Source organism: Camelus ferus, chromosome 20 (genome assembly GCF_009834535.1).
Source record: "Camelus ferus isolate YT-003-E chromosome 20, BCGSAC_Cfer_1.0, whole genome shotgun sequence".
Classification (NCBI taxonomy): Eukaryota; Metazoa; Chordata; class Mammalia; order Artiodactyla; family Camelidae; genus Camelus; species Camelus ferus.
Genome location: NC_045715.1, coordinates 39479951 through 39502248, shown reverse-complemented (window position 1 = coordinate 39502248; position 22298 = coordinate 39479951). Strand labels below are relative to the sequence as shown.

The window sequence follows — 22298 nt, the reverse complement described above, 5'->3', positions numbered from 1 at the left end:
AGTAATTATTTTGGTGATTGAAATAGAAAGAGAAGTTAAAATAAAATAACTTCAATTTAAAATAATCCAAGTAGTTGTTTCCAACAAGATAAACTGTAAGAGGGTTAGCTGTTTTATTTTTTTTTAAGTTTATTTGTATTTATTTTAATTTTGGGGGGTAGGTGATTAGCTTTACTTATTTACTTATTTATTTAGTGGAGGTACTGGGGATTGAACCCAGGACTTCATGCACTCTACCACTGAGCTATACCCTTCCGTCCAACCCAGTTAGCTATTTTAATTACTGCTAATGCATTTGAATACCCTGAACCAACTAAAACTGTGAAAGTATCTGACACTACCCTGCCCTGCCTCCTGGCTGCTTATCCAAATTCCCACCACTGCAAGTGTCAGCTTCCAGGTCCTCTGCCCATGGAGTTGCACGAGCAGCTCCCTGGGATTTCTTTCCCCGTGACCTCATATCACTTAATTCCTCTGCCACACGTTCAGTCAGTACTACCGTTCAGCCCCAGCACAAGACCACATCCCCACGCTGGGGCCTTGGACAAGTCACTTAAGCATTCTGCGCTTCATCTGTTCCCTCCCACCACCCCCAACCCACCCTAAAATGGGAATCGAATCTTACCAAATGCCAGTAGATTCCGAAGACCACAGGCTTCCTGACAGAGTACTGTGTCTGTCTCCTGTTAGCTGGGCAGCACCCGGCATCAAGAATGGTGGCAGCTAATGCTTCCTACACATGCTCTCTGGGCCAGGCAGCACCCTAACTCCTGCTTAGCAATGGGCTGGCTCACTCAAGCAGCTTGCTTAGAATCTCTGTGTTACATGCTTGCTTGTCAAACGGGCCCAACAGCCCTGTAAAGCTCCTGCGAGGATTAAATGAGCCAGGTCACTCATTCACTTAGAACCGTACCTGGTACATAATAAGAGAATGATAAATACCAGTGATTCCCATCTTATTACTTGCGTTTGGGGCTGGACACAAGACGTCACTGAATGCTTCCCTGTCATTCAAACAGAAGCTCATGACAGCCAACGTCATTGTATTTCACGAGATGACACCTCGTCTTTAGGGAAATTTGTGAACTACTGAGAACATATCCATGACTTATTTTTCAGTGTTTCCTTTACCAGACTAATATCGTAGTGCATACGTTTTAAGAAATGTCATACATATTGATCTAAATAAAAAATAGGGCAAAAGGGCCCTTTTGGCCAGAACCGCCATTCATTCTGGTAATTCACCAAAATAACCAACGCAAAGGGAAAGAGGAGAGGCACCCGCTGTGTGTTCTCCAGGCCTTTCAGAAAACATGGAGTTGTTCTTTTGGCCACATACATACAAATCTACAAGAAAAGTGATACTGTAAGTTAAAGAGAGCGGGCGATGTTCAGAAAGGAATGCCGTACAGATGTCACCATGGCAACGCTGAAAAGAGTCCACAGTGGTACCCAGCACACTGTTGGAATTGCTGTAAACAAACAAGCTAAGGGCAAGATTCATGCCAAGAGAACTCACGTGTGGACTGAGCATAGTAAGCACTCCGAGAGCTTCCTGAATCGTGTGAAGGAAAGTGATCAGACAAAGAAGGAAGCCAAGGAGAAAGGTATTTGGGTTGAACTGAAGCGCCAGCCTGCTCCACCCAGAGAGCACTTTGTGAGAACCAACGGAAGGGACCCTGGCCTGCTGGAACCCGTTCCCGTGAAAATACGGCATGATTGATGCAAAGAAAATAGAAGACCTGGACTGATTTTAAAAAAAAAAAATGAAGAAGAAGAACAGGGGGAGAGTACAGCTCAGTGGTAGAGTGCATGCTTAGCACGCCTGAGGTCCTGGGTTCAACCTCCATCCCCAGTCCCTCCATTTCAAAAAAAAAGAAAAGACAAAAAATACAACAAAACAAAGCTGAATGACAAGAATGATGCCATAGTGGGAGCAACAAAAGAATGTGGAATAAGTCTGTCAAAACCATCATCAAATATGCATTGAAACCTTTTGACAGTACTGTCATCTAATGCTAAACAGAGGTACATCACAGAAGGCAGGTGGGCACGTTTTGTTTTTTTTCCACCTTGTTAACTGCCAGACACAAACTCTTAAACCTCGAAGTTAGTGTCTTTTAAAAAGAATAGAAAAAAATAGAATAAAACCTATTTTAAAAAATAGATCTTAAAAAAAATCAGTATTTTCTTGATACTCGTTCCAAATATATCCGTGCACCGTCCTCCAAGTTTGGGCCCCTTCCCTGAATGCATCCAACATCTGACCTTGGTTCTGACTCAGTTAAATGCACCTGAAGTTGCACACAACACAAGACGGCAGGACACGCATTTCTGATTACTGAGAGATGACACTCAGACCACGTGGGAAAACTGTAGAGGCATCTCAGGTCACCACCCTGCTTGTTGGTGACAAAGGCAGCGTGATGTGCTGGACAAGCCAGACAGCTCTGCGGCTGCTCATCCTGGGTCCTCAACTTTGCACCCGGGACAAGGAATTTCCCAAGTGACCTAGCGGCAGTGTATCATTCAATCCTTACAATAACCCAATAGGATACCTTCTCTCAATTATTAATTCACTACCGAAAAGGGGAACCCCAAGATTAATTTCCCAGGTGGCAGGGCTAGCAAAGTGATGGGGCCAGGATTTTCATTCCAAAGCTCAGGTTCTTTACCACGACATCAGTCCTTCGTCTTCCCACCCACTCACCCCTTCACTCCGTAGCTATTTACTGAGAGCCTGCAGTGGGCCAGGCACCATTCCAGGAACCAGACACGCCAGGGTGAAGCAGACGGAATACCTGCCCCCTTGAAATTTACAGACCAATGAGGCAGAAGGTAAATGAGTAAGTAAATGATGAGATAATCTGCGTGGGCAAGAACTGTTTTGGAGAAAAATCAAAGCAGGATAATGTCATAGGAAATAGTTAGAAGAGTTTGATATTTTGATGGGTGATTACAGAGTCCTCTTTGAGGAGGTAACTTTTGAGCAGAGACCTGAATTAAGGAGGGGGGAAGACTCACCAATACCTAGGGATAGAGTGTTCCAGGCAGAGGGAACAGCACGTGCAAAGCCTCTGACACTGGAAAGAACCTGGCACCCGTGAGGGGCTGTCAGAGGACAGTGTGGCCAGAGTGGTGTGAATGTGGGAGAAAATAGTAGAGGATGAGATGGAAGATGCAGAAGGAGTAACAGGAAGGCCTTACAGACACAGATTGTTTTTTGCTTTTTTTTTTTTTAGCTTAATTTTGTATACTTTTATTCAAAAGGTGAAATTAGAATACAATCTCACTTTTTAAGTCTCTTTCCCATAAAAATTGGTATTTGTATCTATAAATCTTTTTTTTAATTGAGTTATAGTCGGTTTACAATGCTGTGTCAGCTTCTGGTGTACAGCACAATTTTTCAGTCATACATGAATATACATATATTCATTTTCATTTTCTTTTCCACCATGAGCTACCACAAGGTCTTGAATATAGTTCCCTGTGCTGGACAATGTAAATTTGTTCATCTATTTTATATATACCTGTCAGTATCTACAAATCTCAAACTCGCAGTCTGTCCCTTCCCACCCCGCTCCTCCCTGGCAACCACAAGTTTGTATTCTTTGTCTGTGAGTCTGTTTCTGTTTTATATTTAAGTTCATTTGTCTTTTTTTTTTTTTTTAGATTCTACATATGAGTGATATCATATGGTATTTTTCTTTCTCTCTCTGGCTTACTTCACTTAGAATGTCATGGACTTTTAATGAATAAAATATGGCAGAAGTGATGGTGTAAGAGTTCTGAGATCAGGTCCCAGGACACTCTGTGGCTCCATTCTTTCTTTCTCTCTCTCTCTCGGATCACGTGTCTGGGGAAAGTCAGCCGTCCTATCATGAAGAAGTGGGAGGAACTGAGGGCTGTCACTCCCACTGATGTAGGGGAGCCCCCTTGGAGGCAGATGCTACCCCTGGTAAAACTTTTAGATGACTGCAACTTCTTCCGAGACCCTGAGCCAGAACATCATCTACCATTCTTCTGAAACCTTTACCTGCAGAAACTGGGAGATCATAAATGTTGCCCATTTTAAGCTGTTAAGTTTTGAGGTAATTTGTTATGAAGCAAGATAAAACATTAGGATATGAAATTCTTATTCTAAATGTGAGGCAAGTTTCGAAACGTTTTTCATCACAGTTTTGATCGGATTCGTGTTCTTGAGAGATTATCCTGGCAGCCTCACATAGTGGGGCCAGGGTGGAGGCAGGGAGGCCAGTTGTGAGGCAGAGGCTCAAGACCAGGCTGGACTGGGTGAAGGCTCAGGTGTTCAACGTGGAGGTCTAAAACTCGGCTGGATTACTCTGAAGGTGGAAGTTGGCTCTGGGATGGAATGGAAGTTTAAGGAAAAGAGAGGCGTCTATGATTACGCTCAGGTTTTGTCTCAAGCATGCAGGTGAAGACTTAGCAGATTTATAATCACAAAAATGACTGGCAAAGGAGCAGACTTGGCAGGGGAAATTCGGAGCTGACTTGTGTGATTTATCAGAGACCAGGGTCAGAGGATGTGGGTACCCTATGAAAGCTTGCTCTTGGAGCCACGCTGGTTCACTGCCTTCCTGAACTCTGTTCCAGACTCCCTGAGACCTACCCACACTGCAGCTCCTTCACTCTGACAACAGTCCCCCCTTTCTTTGTATCCTTTGAACGCAATCACTTTCTCCGAGGCGACCTCAGCCTAGGCACACTTCCAGACGATCCTGTCCCCATCCCAGTCCGTATCTCCCACCTTTCACCTTTTCCGACATCAAGCCCACACTACCTTCCTGGGTTCTAAACCTTTTCTTCAACTTGACTCAACACTGACATCTCCACTCTGAAGTTCCCAAGACATGTGAAACTCAAACTGAATTCGCCTTAAGTCTAAAGCCAATTTTCCCGCGGCACCCAGGAATAAGAGGGACACAGATCTCCGATATAACCACCAGCTGCTGCCTGGTCGCCACCACCCTGCAGGCAGCATCCATCAAGCCCCCTCGCCTCCACTGGCGCCCCTCTCAGATCCAATCCCCGCCCCCACATCACATGCCCTTTAAACTGGTTTCCTTGAAGACCCATGTGTTACTTACCTTTCGCACCCAAGCTGTCTTTTTAAAGTAGGAATCTGTCTTTTTGAAAAAGGGATCCCCCCTTTTCTACTGGACTGTGGGAACTGCTTTGCGTCGTCCCTGGCTATGCTGAGCACTTGGATCTCCTTTGTTGGATGGATAGTCACCACTCTGACAGGTACCTGCTTCTCCCTGCCTGAAGGCTAGGTTCTTATTTTTTTTCCCCCGACATGAGGAATCAATCAACCATCCTTTGTCCTCTCTGGCCACGTTCTCATCCCATCTCACACTGCAGCCCATCCCCACGCAGACAGCGAGCATGCTGTGTGCTTTCAGGGTCCTCGGGCTGCTTCTGCTCCCGACCTCTCCTCCTTCCTCTGATCAGAGGAGGACCACTGTCTCTTCAGTGCAGACCCAGCCTGGACACTCACTCTGCGTGATTATCCCGCCCTGGGGCTCCCTTCGCACCTGGCATTTTTTAAACACAGCACGTTTATCACTTCATAATGTTCTATCTACAGCTGCTTTCCACCATTAAACCGTGACCTCCTTGAGGCCAGGGACCACATCACATTGATGGCATTTTTACTCCCAGCACTCGTTATAATAGATCGGGTATAAACTCAAAATCAGCACTCATCAGTCAGCCCAAATAAGGTTTTCTAGAAAAATGTGGTTTTTAATACAAAAACGTCATAGACTATATGTGACTTTCAGTGATTTTCAGATTGCTGCTGCTATGGGGAAACTTTTATTTATTTCCCCAAAACACATTTAAAATTCATAATTATTTCCACAAAGTGTGATTTTTTTTTTTTTTAATAATCTGGAGTGTTTTTAGTCTCATGTCCTGGTCTGAAAGCCTTAAAAAAAAAAGAGGGGCAGTGACATATAACAACATTCAAAACAACTTTTATTTTTGAACAGCCTCATTGTGATCATTAAGTGATATTTTAAGCATTTTAAAACCAAACATGATCTCATCACTATATGTTGCCGTTTAGCTGTAATTTTGCTTCTATTTTAGGAAGCTGGCTGAAATTTTTAAGTTGACATGTATTGCATTATAATTTTTTCCATGTAAAATATTGAAAAATCAGCTCAGCCTTTTTACTCAATATATTTGATTTTTTAAATTAATTACTACTGTTAAAAGGGAGCAGTCTGCAGTCAGTAATAATTCTGATTTTCTCATATTCAAATTCAACTGTATTTCTAGAGCATGAGAAGAACATATGTCCTATGTTTGAGGGAAAAAAAAACCATGAGAGTCCTCACTCTTGCCAAAGGCGCCTTGTTTCTCATCTTAATAAAAAGAAAACACTGAAGTGATGCCTTTTGGTTCAAATTAAAAGATCCTTTCTGAGCCTATCTGTACTGTGATAATGACCCAAATCGGACTTTATTCACCATTTGGACTAACTTTACAGACAGGCTACACCCAGATGTGCTTCACTTGGTATTAGTTGATTTTCAAGATGTTTAAAAGCCAAATGCCATCAGGAACCCCTTGTGTTGAAAAATCAGTTTTCCTGAACTGAATAAAGGTGAGCTATCACTCACTGGAGTTAAAAATCCCTAACAAGTCAATAGAAGAAAGCATTTCAACAGAACTGAGCACGGCCCGCTTCACACGCACCTTGCCCCGGGGCACGGTTTCTTCACCCGACACTCACACTCACTCAGCAAACGTTCTGGAGCACATCTCACTGTGTGGAAGTCTTTGGGGGGTGGGGGGTGGGGAGAAGTAACGCTCTGTGTTTAATCACTAATTATCCAGTGACCGATAATTGCAAATGTCACAGAGAATAGTCCTTATTTTACTGTTGTTTCTACCACTCCTAATTTCTTATCCGTATAAGAAAGATACTTAAATAATTATATACTATATTTTATAATTACATAAATCCAATTTTATATATAACATTTATATAATTATAAACCATAATATATTATATAATGTTACAGTACATTAGTATATTATATAATGTTATGATTATATTACATTATATTGATATAATATAATGATATATCAATAATTAAATACATTATTAAATATTATTATCAAGTGCATTTGCAGTATTTATGAATGGTATAAATATAAACGGGGGCCCATTTATATCCTCAGCATCATTGTCCTTGCTCAACAATACATGCAAATAATATTCAATTATGATACTAGAAGGAACTGAGATTTCATATTTTTGTGTCTATCTACCTATCTACCTACCTATCTACCTGTATGTCTGTCTGTCTGTCTACCTACCTCTGTCTGTGTCTGTCTGTCTGTCTGTCTGTCTGTCTGTCTATCTACCTACCTACCTATCTATCTATTTATATACATATATGTAGACCGCCCTACCTTGTTGGATAGTTTTGAAATTAGCTAGGATATCATTTACGGGCTTGGTGTTTGTGGTGGTTTCCAACCTTTAGAAAAAAATTTACCAACCTTATCCCTTCAGCCCAGGCATCTTTAAGCAAGTATAAAGAGGGCAGATCATGAATCGAGTTCATTAATCAGGGGCTCTATTAAAAAATAAAATTTCTAGAGGCCTTAAAGATGATGTTTTTCAGCTTCTTGGATCAATTCTCTTTCCATTTGTCCTTCTTACTCCTCGGTTTAGTTACTCCCACGCAGCTCTGATGAAATGGGAAGGGCGCTGACCACTGTGGTAGGGGCTGGGCAAACATGCCCACAGGCCTGACTTTGGCTCCTCTGCTGAGATGTGGTAGAAAAGTTTTATTCTTTGAGTCTGTCTGCCTCCAGTCACCCGTAAAGCAGTAAATCCTTGAGGAATGAATTCCACCCCTGAACCCAAGGGGAAAGGGCCAGTGTCTGGTTGCCACTCAAGCTGAACTTAATCCCCAGGTGAGCTTGATTCCACAGGGCTCACAAATGGTGCAGCTTGTCATGAAAAACTACAGAGCTCTCTCTCTATGGCCTTGTCTGTTTTGCACTTTCTATGTAAATGGAACCATACAACGTGCGGTCTGCTGTGCCTCGCATGTTCCACTGAGCATGACGCTTTCAAGGGTCATTCATGTTGGAGCAGGTATCAATGTTTCATTCTGTTCTACAGCCAAATAATACTCTACTGTAAGCACATACCTTATTCTGTTTACCCAGTCATCAGCTGATGGGAATTTACATTGTTTCAACATTTTTGATAAAACAGATAATGCTGCTTTGAGCATCTGGTTACCAGTTTTTGTGTGCATATTTGTTTTCAGTTCTCTTGAATAGATTCCTAGGGTTGGAATTAACTCAGTCATATAGTAGCTTTATGTATAATGCTTTGAAGATCTGCCAAACTGCTTTCCAAAGTTCCTGTATCATATTAAAATTCCAACAGTAACATACAAGAGTTCCAATTTCTTCCCATCTCCACCAACACTTGTTATTGTCTGTCTTGCTTTAGCCATCTTAGTGTGTATGACGATGTATCTCATTCTGAATTTGATATGGACCTTTAAAAACTAAATATTTTGAGCATCTTTTAATGTGATTACTGGTAATTTTGTATATATTCTATGGAGAAATGCCTACTCAAATCCACTGCCAATTTTTAGTTGGATTAATTGTTTTTTCATACTGAGTTGTAAGACTTCTTCACATTCTTGGATACAAGTCCCTTATCCCACAAGTAATTTGCAAATATTTTCTCCTATTCTGTATGTTTTCTTTTCACTTCCTTTACGGTATCATTTGTCCCAAAAAAGTTTTAATTTTGATGTAGTCCAATATCTCTTTCTCTCTTTTGTCACCAAACTTTTATGTCATATCTAAGAAATCATTGCCTAACCAAACCCATGGTCCAAAAGATTTACTCCATAGTTTTATAAATTTCAGTTATCACATGTAGGTATTTGGTCCATGCTGAATTAATTTTTTTGTACATGGTGTGAGGTAGGGGTCCAACTTCATTCTGCTACATGTAGATATCCACCTGTCCCACCACCATTTATTAAAAAGACTACTCTTCCACACCGAACGTTCTTGGCATCCTTGTCAAAAACCAGTTGACTATAGAGTGAAGATAACATGTAGATATCCACCTGTCCCACCACCATTTATTAAAAAGACTACTCTTCCACACCGAACGTTCTTGGCATCCTTGTCAAAAACCAGTTGACTACAGAGTGAAGGTACATTTCTGCACTTTCAAATCTATTGATCCTTCCGCCCACCCTTATGTCAACACCACACCGTCTTGATTACTGTAGGTTTGTTGCAAATTTTGAAATCAGGAACTGCGAGTTCTCCAAATGTGTACATCTTTTCATGATTGTCTTGGCTACTAACCCACTTAGATTCCCATATGAATTTCTGGATTAGTTTGCCAGTTTATAAAAGAAAGCAGTTGGAATTTTGATACGAATTACATTGAATCTACAGGCCAGTAAATGAATTTTGTCATCTTAACAGTATTTAGTCTTTCAAATCATGAATATGGGATGCATTTGCATCTACTTAGGTCTTCTATAATGTCTTTCAACCATGTCTTGTAATTTTCAGGATACATTCCTTATACTTCTTCCATTAAACTCAATTTTAAATAATTTATTCTTTTTGATGCTACTGTAAATGGAATTATTTTCTTAATTTCATCTTTTTGATCTTTCCTCTGACATAGAAATGCAATTTACTTGTGTATAATCTTGTGTCCTGCAACCCTGCTGGACTTTTCCATTGTTCTAATATTTTTGTGTGGATTCCCCAGGGTTTTCTGTATCAATTACATTTTGACATTTACATTCTCTTAACAGTCTACCTGCTTTGTTTCCTATCGCAAGCCCTTGGGAGGACAGTATTATTACATTAGTCTTCCAAATCAGTAAAGTTTTTAATAAAACAAATTTAAGAAAGAAGACTGAATGAGAAATTTCCTCATCATCAAACAAGTTCTCCCCTAGAAAAACACAGTTTGTTATAAAGCAGAGATTACATTTTTATTTGAGTAAAATTTAAATTAATAACTGTGAAATAATGACAGGATTCTGAGAATCTTTTCTGAGCTAAAGAAAGAAAAAAGGCCCTTAGGCATTGGACACTCAATAAATCTCCATTGAATGAATATAAAAATGAATGGCATGTATAAAAATACATAAAGCGTGCACAGTCCAACTAAGAAAACTCAGTGAATTCTCATCACCAGAGGAAATCCTTAGTACACAGACAAGGTTGCCTGAGCACTGGTTCCTGCTTTAGGCTGGTCTAAACTTGGTTTAGCAGGGCCAATGAGCCCTATTTCATATGAACAAAATGGGAGGAAAAAAAGAAGCAGGATTCAACATGAGAATTCATTTTTAAATTAAATTAATGAAATAATTGGAAGCAATGCTTTGCAAGTTGTTAAGCTGCCTGTGTCTAAAAATACTAAAACAGAGACAGAATTAGCATCTGTCATGGATTCGACAAGGTGACCTTCCATTCTAAGTAGGGGAGTGGACCAAATGACCTCGAAGGTCCATGTAGGATCTGTAATCATATGAATAAAAAAGAACTCAAGTCTTTAATAAAAAGTGAATATTGCTTTCATAAAATGAAATCTGGAACCTCTGTCTAGATCAACTCTTAACCATCTTCAGGGCTGGAGTAACAGCGTAAATACAATCCCTTACATCCCATAAGCCTAATATTTAAAAGTTATAAACCAAGCTAACAAAGTGTTCAATAAAATAAGTTACATTCTTCTCCCGTGACAAACAGCCTTCCTACTTAACATTGGTGTTAGTGTTCATTACTTCCTAATCAGTAGAAAAGCCTGGTGGGATTTAGACGTCTCGAACCCTCCCCCCTCGCCCAGTTCTGTGGGAGAACAGAATGGCCTATGGGGAAAGCCAGGTTTACTCCCAGTGCCTCACGGCCACGCCCACATCTGTGGGGACACCATCCCACACCATCAACTCCATCCTTGCACAGAGCCGTGTCTTAGGATACTTTAGGTCTGGGGTGGGCACATCTGTGTGTGGTCTATCCTTGGAAACACAGACCCCCCCAGCCCACACCCCCAAGCTTCAGTCACAGATCTCCCTGCACGTAGCCACTCCTTAGAAACCTTCAGACTGGATCTTCATACACTAGGAACATCAGGAAGACAGTCCCAAGAAATGTATTTTAAAAGGCCCTAGAAGTGTGTTTGGGGCCAAATGGGCAGGGATTTGAGAGTTTCAGGTGCTCAGAGTATGTTCTAGAAAATGGGGGTGGGGCAACTCTCCATGGGCACAATAATTCGGCCCTAGGAGGCTCCTTGCCACTCGGGGAGGCGCAGCCAGAGAACAGCCAAAGCAAAGAGCTCAGGGCAGGGGCCCCTCTGGCCCAGGTCTAAGAAGGACGGTACCATGCTGGTCATTCTACCGTCTGCTTTGTCCTCTTGCATTTTACCAAGCAAAATAAAGGTCAGAAGGACAAAAGAACTCGTACAATAACTAAAGCAACTCCTTAAACTTTTAATCCTATGAGAAAAATTCAGGAGATTCAGAACATGAACATTTCAATCAATAAACGAGGTGTTAGATAATAATACATATATTTGTCATATACAGGTAATTTTAAGGTCCCTTGGATATGCAAGCTAATTTAATGGTCTTATGTCGCCCTAAAAATCCATCACAATCTGAGGCAAGTGTGATAAAGAGATATACCATGATATCAAGTGAAAACTTGCAAACTCTTTGTGAACATAAATTGAACAGTATTTCTGAAAAGCTGTATTGTACTGAGGAAAACCTGTGGTACAATCAATTCAGCATGGGTATCATATAACTGGTATCACATAAAACACACATCCAGTCATTTACAGAAGCTGTTCCGTAAGATTACTCTAAGAACGCTGCTGCTAAGGAAACGGGTCCAGAAGGAGTTTGCTCTTCTAGTAAGGCGTGTATTTGCCAATTCAAGTATTTTCCACACTATGCGTTAAAAATTAGCTTTCTTGAGCCCAGTCTTTCAAACTAATAACATGAGAGTCCTCTAGTGTGTCTGGCAAAGACAATTCCATGAATTTACAAATACAGACTTTAGAGTAGAGATAAGAATTCTAATGCTTATATACACAGATGAGAGAAGCTTAAATAAAAATAGAACAGAATAGGTATAATTAAAAAGTGACAGACATTTGAAAGACACTTTGAAAGTTGTAAGAAAGAGTTGTGAATTTTAAACACACTTAGCACAAGAGTGTGTATTATAGTTCATATTCAAATGCCCAAGATACTTTTAAGGCATCAAATAAATGCCATCTCGCTGGTATGTATAATAGAACACGAGGAACTGAACATGGGAAAATACACGCTTTTAACAAAACTGAATTAATCTGTGAATCAAACTTTCACATCTGCTTTGGACAAACAGATTAGAAGAATAAAACATTTTATCCTGTAATCTTAAAACACTAGTCACTATTATAAAGTCATTTGGCTTTAACGCCTTAAGCTAGTCAGGGAGGAGACTTTCTATAAAAGATAGCCAATGTTCAGCAATGTCAACGTTCACACATTTCAAAGTTATGCACTTTCATAAAATTAAAGACATAACAGTTTGGGGGATAATTTATCTCTTTGATTTTAGAAATACTTTTTTCTTATGTCTATCCAAGAAGTCATCTTTAAATAACCCGACAGTCAACAACTGTACATCGTTACTTAAATGCACATGCAATAAGTATTTGTTATTTAAGATGTGGTTTCTAAACAATATGTAACAATAACTGTACTTAAAAAGAAATCCGCACTAACATAGGGCTTGTATGTATTCCAATTATACATTTCAAAGTGGTACACACATTCTATTATAGCTGGAAATAACATTTATCATACAATTACACCATTTCCCAAAGATCAGTGAAGAAGAATTTTGTCCTTAAATTTTCAAACGCTGTGTTCCTGATTCTCACACCAACACTGACTAATAATTGACCACTCAATTCCGCTTCATAATCTGTCGGTGCTTCAAAAACATAGATACTTGCCAACTCCCCTTTTATCTCTTCATCTTCTTCTATCAAAGACATTACTCAATCTTTCCAGTTTCCTGTCAAACTATTTTCAGGATACAAGTATATACATACATACATAATACATACATACATACATATACACACACACACACACACATACACATATATATACACACACGCGTACATATATACACACACATACACACATATACATATATACATATATACACACACATACATACATATACACACATACATATACACGTATACACACACATACACATACACACACATACATATATATACGTATACACACACATACATACATACATACATACATATATACACACACACGTATATATATACACACACATATACACACATACATACACATATATATACACACACGCGTACATATATACACACACATACACACATATACATATATACGTATATATACACACACATACATATACACACATATATATACACGTATACACACACATACACATACACACACATACATATATATACGTATACACACACATACATACATACATACATATATACACACACACGTATATATACACACACATATACACACATACATACACATATATATACACACACGCGTACATATATACACACACATACACACATATACATATATACGTATATATACACACACATACATATACACACATATATATACACGTATACACACACATACACATACACACACATACATATATATACATATATACGTATATATACACATACATACATATACACACATATATATACACGTATACACACACATACACATACACACACATACATATATATACATATATACGTATATATACACATACATACATATACACACATATATATACACGTATACACACACATACATACACATACACACACATACATATATATACGTATACACACACATACATACATATATATATACATATATATACGTATATACGTATATACACACACACACAAGTACATTCAAGTATGATATATGCATATTCAAGTCTGAGGTAAGAAGAGTTAGCTATGTAATATATATGTTAGAGCAGGCGGGTAGCCAGATATGAGCGGAGAAGGGGGACATGGGCCAAAGGGCAGGAAACCACACATCTTGGGAACAACAGGGGTCCTTGAGCAGACCAAGATGAGCTGGAACCTTGGACTGTTAAGAAACCATATATTTGGGGGTGACTAGTGTCCTGGAGGCTGACAAGGAAAGGTGGAGACAAGCAGAAATCTCCATCACCTGAATGTAACCTTTCGCTCATTTACACTCTCATCCGAATGTAAGCTGTTACTTCTCATCCGACTTCCCGATGGAGACCAAACAAGGAGAAAAGAACCCGTCTCTGCTTGGAAGGCGGAGCTGGGATGAAGCTCAGGAAACACAGCCCCAAGCCCCTTCCACCTAATGAATATTCTGCTCACTCATGTTTATACCCCAAATAGCCAGCCTGCCAAGGAAACTCGGGGCAGCTACTCAGCTGGGTCTGCCTGTGCCCTCCTTGAAAGCATACTATCTATGGCTTAATAAATCCTTGACCTTCATGTCTCCCTTCTGAATTCTTTCTGCTCTCTGATAACACATGTATAGATACACAGAAATAGATACATGACTGACAGATATACAGACACATAATAGACAGAGATGAATGGATGGATGGACGGACGGACGGACAGATGGATGGATGGATGGGATCTTCCCCCTACTGACTTCCTGCTCTTATTTCACATCAGTCTGTCTTCTCCATGTCCGGACACCCAAAGCAGGGCATAGGCTAGGCAGTATGCACCATTTAACAAATCAAGGCAATAAACCTCCACCTAACCATATTTATCCATGCATCCATCTACCTACACAGACATAAAGCATCTATACTATGTATATAATAAATATGCTATTGGGAGAAAAACAGTAACATACAAGTAAGCAAATAACAGAACAGAAAAAATTTAAATAATCCCACGGCTGCTACTGTCAAACTTCTGTCTATGCATCCACATTTCAAACATTATTTTATATAGTCAACACTGACTGCCTATTACCCGACAGACATCATTCAAGGTGATTGGGACACATCGGTGAATAAAAAAACGTAAAGGAGTCTATAAGCCATAATCTAAAATTTAGACTAATACACACAGACACACACACACATACATACCTATTAACGTATTAGTAACATAAAATTAATTATTTTAAGTGGTATAATTTGTTATCCAGAGATGTAACCCAGTATGTGTTGTAAATATCTGTTTTATTCAGCAAATCAAGCTTTATGATGGGTAAGACTGCTGGCTCTCAGCTAAAGCTCAGGAACTGTGGGAAAAAAAGGAGCCGGTATCCTTACATGACAAAACCCAACAGCTACTTAGCCCTGAATGAGAGGGTAAGTATTCTACCAACTTATTTCACAAAATCCCTGACGCCGCAGTGAAAATCCACGTGAAAGTGGATTTTAAATTTTAAGGAAGCTTTGCAACAAATAAAAGATGTGTGTAATAAAAACCCAACGAAATTTAAAAGGAACCCACAAAACTATTGTCATCAAAGCATTATCATATGAAGGTTAGCCATCTTTGACATCTGACACTCCAACTGATTGGCCATGGAACATAATGTCATCTCCATATTCTGAGGAGCAGTCCATGCAAAGATGACTTAAGAGATACTGGAGTTATGACAGGAGGAAGTAGTAAACGATTCCTTAGAAAAGTCATGGGGGGGGCAGTGCTCAGTGGTAGAGCGCATGCTTAGCATGCATTAGGTCCTGGGTTCAATCCCCAGTACCTCCTCTAAGAATAAATCAATGAATAAACCTAAATACCTCCCCCCACCAAAAAAAAAAAAAAAAAAAAAAAGTCATGGAATGAAGCCCAAAATGGGTTTTTCAACACCTCTCACCCCTATCAGTCTCCTTTCCTGGTATGTGAGATAAAGTTGAAAGGCAAGGAGATCTGAAGACAAGAATTAAAGACAGAGTGAGACAGAGGCAGATCATATTATTCTGTGAAACGGGATGAACTACATTTTTGGTGATTTACAAACCATTCCTCAAAGTACAGTATAAGGTCTCACACATCCCATATGTGCACAGATGTGTGCACACGCACACATGCACTCACTACCATGGTACCATCAGATACAAAGAACGCTACACAAAGTGCCATTTAGAACTAATACCTCGTAAGCAAGAAATTCTGAAACTAGTTTGGTTTTTGTTTATCTGTTAAAAATTACCATCAAAGACTCTCAGACCACCTACTTTTATGGGTGGAACAGGAGAAAACAGAGATGATGCTCATAATAATTCTCTGGTTAAATCATAAATTCTGATAAACACTCAACGTGTGCTAGTCGCTACAGAAAAATAAAAGCATGTTATTTCAGTATTCTGAAAGTCATCAGCAAATATGATCTCTTTTCTAGAAATGTCCTGTTTCTTCAGGTGCTTCCAATTAGGAGATATTCATAGGACAAATTACTTTATCAGAGACACTTGAACAGGAATGGTTAAATTAGCCCTCTGATTCTTAAATGATAACAACGTAATCATTGATTTTATTTCAATGATTTTAAAGATGAATTTAAGGAACTCAGAGTTATTCTCCAAAATAAAGACAGAGGAGACAGTCAGGCCCAGGTACAGATCACCAAGCCCCTAACTTTTCTTAATAATACTCTGAAGTACTACAAACTTCCATTTATAATGAACACTCAAAAAAAAATCTATTCAAAATTTCACACCCAACCTAAATGCTTTCTTTCTCTTTCTCTAAATACACATACGTATAAACACTCACACATAGTTCTAAAAGTTCCCCCTTTTGATACAGAGCAGAACCCTGTGGGCCCCCACCATCAACTCTTGCCTCTTGTTTACAGAAAAGCTCCCGTCTCCCAGGCCACCCTCAGTCACGGAAGAGCAGGCTCAAGCAGGCACTGGAGGATGGCAAGAGCTCTGACCATCCATCTCAGGGATTAACTGAGATTATTCCTTCAGTTCCCTTTAAAACTTCCATGGCTGAACAGAATCTTCAGAGATGGTTTTTCTGGGGGAGGAGCATGCTGGGTCCACCAGATTGTTAAGCATTCTAGTTAAAAGCAATTTTCCGCTTTATGACCAAGGCTGTTGCCCCCAGGATCATACCCCTGCCTCTTCCTTCAACAGAAATCATTACTCGTATCTAAGTCTCAGGAGACAGCTGCAAAGAGAAGAAACAAGAACTGGTCAGAACCAATGGACCCCAAGATGGCAGAGGATCTGACTTCCAGTGGACCTGGAGTCTCATTATGCGCTCATTGTAATTATTTAGCTGCTAAACGGCACACCGACCAGTGCCATGACAGCTGACGATTGCCATGACAACAGCCAGAAAAGCCCACACAAGGCAAAGACTGATTGGCTCCAGCACACCCAGAAGGAGGACATGATGGTTGGAAGCCTCTCATAAAAGTCCACGTGGCCCCACCCTGGCCTGAGCTGTCTCCACTGGCAGCTTGGCTAACGGCTCCCCACTAAAGCATCTTTCTTTCCTTTTCCTCTTCTGAGCAAGAAAGCAGCCATTCACAGGAAAACAACCATTCTCGTTGTCCTTCTGCCCCTGCAGAAATTATTTCACAGCCCGCGGCAAGGCTCCACACTTTGGTGGGTCTCCAAATACAGGGGTCTCTCTATCTGCTCACACTTTGGTTTATCTCTTATTTGTTTACCTCCAAAAACACAAACTTATGTAACAGCTTAAGCAACTGAACGCTTATAAGCATGAGGGAGTTGTTACCAAAACAGGTCATGTGTACTCTTTATCAAATCAAATCATCCTGGAACATTAAATTCTTTTAAAAGAAATACTACATCTTTATAAATGATCAAGGGAAGGACCGACCCTTGACAGAACAGACTGAACACAATCATATGGGAAAAAGCCATATTGTAGCCATAATATTTCAGAGATGAAGCAAGTCTGACAAATAATATTCTTGTCACAATAGAAAGTGAATGCCTTAAACTTCTTATTCTAATGTATGTGTTTGCTTTCTTAAATAGGTTTTATAGCAAGAGACCCGCACAATGATAAAGCACTTTGGGATTTAATACAGGTTTAAGAGGTATTTAGACAATAACTCTGACTGAGGTTTTGTCCAGGGCAAAGTGGACAGCCTTGTTCGCTACACCTTGACGATCTCTCTCTGCTCAAATTCTCTTCTACATCTTTTGATGTTTCACTTGTTTACTTTTGAGATTCGACTTATATTTTAGAAAACGCATCCATGTCAAAATCTCCTTGTGCCAAAAGAAATATTATTGTTGAACTGCTGAGATCCTTTATTTTTTGAACTCCGCTATAAATATTTTATACCATTTTGCCACATGCAGAAAAGGATTCCTTATCATGTTAGAATCTCCATTCATAATTATATTAATGCAGGTAGGAAATTTTAATATATCACGGGCATCTTTTAGTACTAAAGAAGGACTGTGACCTCCAGCATCATCTGTGCAACGACAATTCCACAAAGAGCCTCATTATTTGAAAGCAACAGCCCTTGCTGTGACTATTTCAGAGTTCACTCTGGCACTCTAGAAAGCTGTCGTAGTGAGACATTTCAGAGAATAAACGTTTCTAGAAATGGTAACGTAGGTCAATTATCAGCCCACATAAATACCGCCTGGTGGTAATGGCTGAGTGAGAGCACCCAGACCGGTCCTCCCTCAGGTAACAAGAGTAACCCTGGGTTAACAAAGAGAAGCAGCTAACGGAGGGCGCTGAAAGGGGAACAGAAGCATGCCTGGAAATCCTTGACATCATTGTCGCTCACATCCCTTGAATCAGAATTCATTCCCAGGACTGCGGCTTAACAGAAACGGAGATGCAGAAAGGCAGGTTTCTTTTTTTTTTTTTTTTTTTTTTCCCTGAGTGCCCAGAAAGAGGAAATTGGCTGAACAGTCTCTGCCACACACAGATTTTACCCACAGTAGCAAAATTTAGCTGGACAACAGGTACTTGTCACATATACTTTCCTCCCACCTCTAATAAATTACAGTAATCACTTTCCTCTTATTTTCATTCAGTTCCACTTCCTCCAAACTTGAGGGGGCAAAGCTTTCATCATTTTCATCAGCAGCTCCCCAAATACTTGTTTCTTCATTTGCTACCGACAAGGTTTCATTCATTCAGTTAATTTAAGGAAATAGATACACAAAGACATAGTGAAAGAACATAAATTAAAAAAAAACAATCTCAATGATATAGTTGAATCTGCCACTGTTCTCTTAGAAAATTAGGAGGGTTCCAATAAATAACATTGTTTTCCCCTGTGGGGTTTCAGCACCAGGTGAGAAACAAAACAAAGGCAGTTGAAAGACCAAAGTATCATGTTATGACTGACAAAGTGGAAATTCAATAGTATGACTTATTTACACAGCAAGTGAAATTTCCAATCCTGACCCCGAGATTTCAACACTCCTCACCTAGTCACGGGCAGTGTTCGTGCTACATCATCTCCTCACCAGGGTGGGAGGGTTGCCCTTTAAATTCTAGGGCACGGGGGAGCAGAGAAAAACACAGCTTCTCCTGTGGGAGAGAGACTTTCCAAAGAAGGAAGGGGACAGGGGCTTGGTTAGGACCCATTCCCCCATCAGGTAAGTCACTCTCCTCTCAGCGAGACGTTACAGAGGAATAGGAGAGTCTGGTGTTATGGCATTGAAGATTCTTCCATTCTACCATTTTTTTTTCTTTAACAGACTTTATTCTTTAAGAGCAGTTTCAGGTTCACAGCAGAAATGAGCAGAAAATACAGAGTTTACACACAGCTCTCCCCACCGACACACATATACTCCCCTCCCCTCAGCCTCCCTCATCAGGGCGGCATATTTGGTACAATCGATGAACCAACATGGGCACATTATTACCAACCAAAGTCCATAGCTTACATTAAGGTCCACTCTTGATGTTGTACATTCTATGGGTTTTGACATATGCATGATGACATGCAGCCACCACTATAGCATCACACAGAATAACTTCATTGCCCTAAAAATCCCTTGTGCTCCATCTGTTCATCCCTCCCTCCCTCCCTCTCCCCAGACCCCTGGGAACCACGATCTTTTGATTGTCTCTGTAGCTGTGCCTTTTCCAGAACGTCATTTAGTTGGAATCATACAGTTTGCAGCCTTTTCAGACTGGCTTCTTTCATTCAGTAATAGGTCTCTTAAGTTTCTTCCATGTCTTTCATGGCAGTCTACCATTTCTGAAAAGAAATAGTAGGTCCTGAGAAGTAGCCATTCTCAAAAAGCATAAAGAGGAAATATCCTTTTGAAAAAATACATATAATATTTAAATTGGAAAATAGGGTTTTCTGAGGTTCTTTCCGTCATTTAGAGCTTACAGATTTCAGCCTGATGTTTTCAAGCCACTAGAATAAGCATCTAACGTTTTTATAGTTTTGATTTCATCTTCATTAAATTGGGGTCTTCTTCAAAACACAGATAATATCTAAATCAATGTAGATCACTCAAAATTTTCACCTTGAAAATTAATACAAGACATTTGTAGGCAAATTTAATATTCTGTGATCATTTATATAATATGAACTCTCTCTCCACAAAGTTCATATCCCATTTAGAAATAATATTAAAAAGAGAAAAAATTCACATGGTATAATTTTTTGTTAAGTTTTAAACATTTTGGACAAAAATATTTTCATACATGTTGAGTTAATCATATGTTGGCTTTTTTTTAATCTTTGTTTAGCCATAAGCTTTATGAGTTGAACAAGAGATATAAAAATCTTGATTTAAGACTGTTTTAGATTTTACCTTTCAATACAAAAAAAAGAAAAACACCTCAGAAAAGCTGAGTTTCAAGTACTAGAATCACTGTAAGTAAAAAAATGTCTACACTATTATATAAAATATTCAATGACAATGTAGAATTATTCAACAAAAGGTTGAACAATTCAATCAAGAATAAAGGTGAGTGATAACTCTAAGTAAAACTACTGGCACAATGATTTATTCTGTGGACCTTTCAAATCTCTCATCAGAGCATACCTAATCTGCTTTATCATAAAATCTAAAAATTCTTGTGACATACACAGAACTGTTTATATGCAATAAAAGCGGTAGATCTTTTAAAGGTGAGGAAACTAAGAGCTAAAAACATACCCTAAGCACTTAAAATATATTTATTCTAAAGGTGTCCGGGGGAATGAATTTCCACGGAAATTATGATGCATGGCAACGGCGGTGGTCTTGGGAGGCAAAGCAAGAGAGTCACATAACTAAGGTTGGATTCACTTCCTTCAAGGGATTTAAACATATTTTTCTTCCTTCTTTCCTTTTTCTTATTTAGCACCTGTAGTTTTCCTCCCAGCAGAAGAAGAGCCACTTGCAAGCAGAACTGAGAAAACCTGAGCAGACTTAAAATCTGGATCTCTAAACCTTGGCTGGATATAAAAAGCCTGAAGTCTGCACCTGGACACATTGGTCCAGACATCTTTACTTTTTGGTCCCTGGAGAGCCAGGTACTGTCATTAAAATCAGGGACCTAAAACCTGTAACACTGGTTATAGGAGTTGGTATTTAGTGCAGCTGGACTAACAGACTACAGACACTGTGGCCTGAAGGTCTTCATATCTTCTCAAAAAAGAGATCATCTGATTAAAAGAATAAAGTGTCAAAGAACAAAATTTGAGAATATGTTCTTGCTATCTTCAACATCTCTGCTACATTGCTTTTATTCTGAACACTGAATAAACCCAAAGAGAATAATACATGTACTTAAATAATTCAAAAGAAATGTTTCTATGCCTTTTTCCAAAAGAAAGCTGAGTCCCTCTCCCAAACCTAAAATCACATGCAAAATGATAGTGAGATTCTTTCTGATCCATCAACCCTATATTCAAAGGGTCAGAAATAAAAAACAAAGCTTAAAAAATAAAGGAGCCTTTAACAACTGGTTTCTGATTTTTGTATTCAAAGGGTTTCTTAAATATTTGATGCCATGTCAATGATTATTCTCAATTACCATTTTGGACTTAAAAGTAAATTTTTAATATATTTAAACATTTATCATGGACTTACTAAATCCCAGGTGCTGTGGATACAACTATTAGCGATATTCAATCTTTATTATTGAAGAGCTATTTGCAGACATATCACTGTAATACAACGTAGTAAACGTGATAAGAATAATTAGTGAGATA

General features: G+C 39.3%; 1 protein-coding gene and 1 pseudogene across 2 annotated transcripts in view; one reads left to right on the top strand and one right to left on the bottom strand.

Annotated features, from left to right (window-relative positions):
* The window catches only part of KHDRBS2 (KH RNA binding domain containing, signal transduction associated 2), a 507201-nt gene that overhangs the window by 434093 nt on the left and 50810 nt on the right, over window positions 1-22298 (bottom strand). The window lies entirely within an intron of this gene.
* On the top strand, window positions 1241-1812 carry LOC102510629 (annotated as a pseudogene).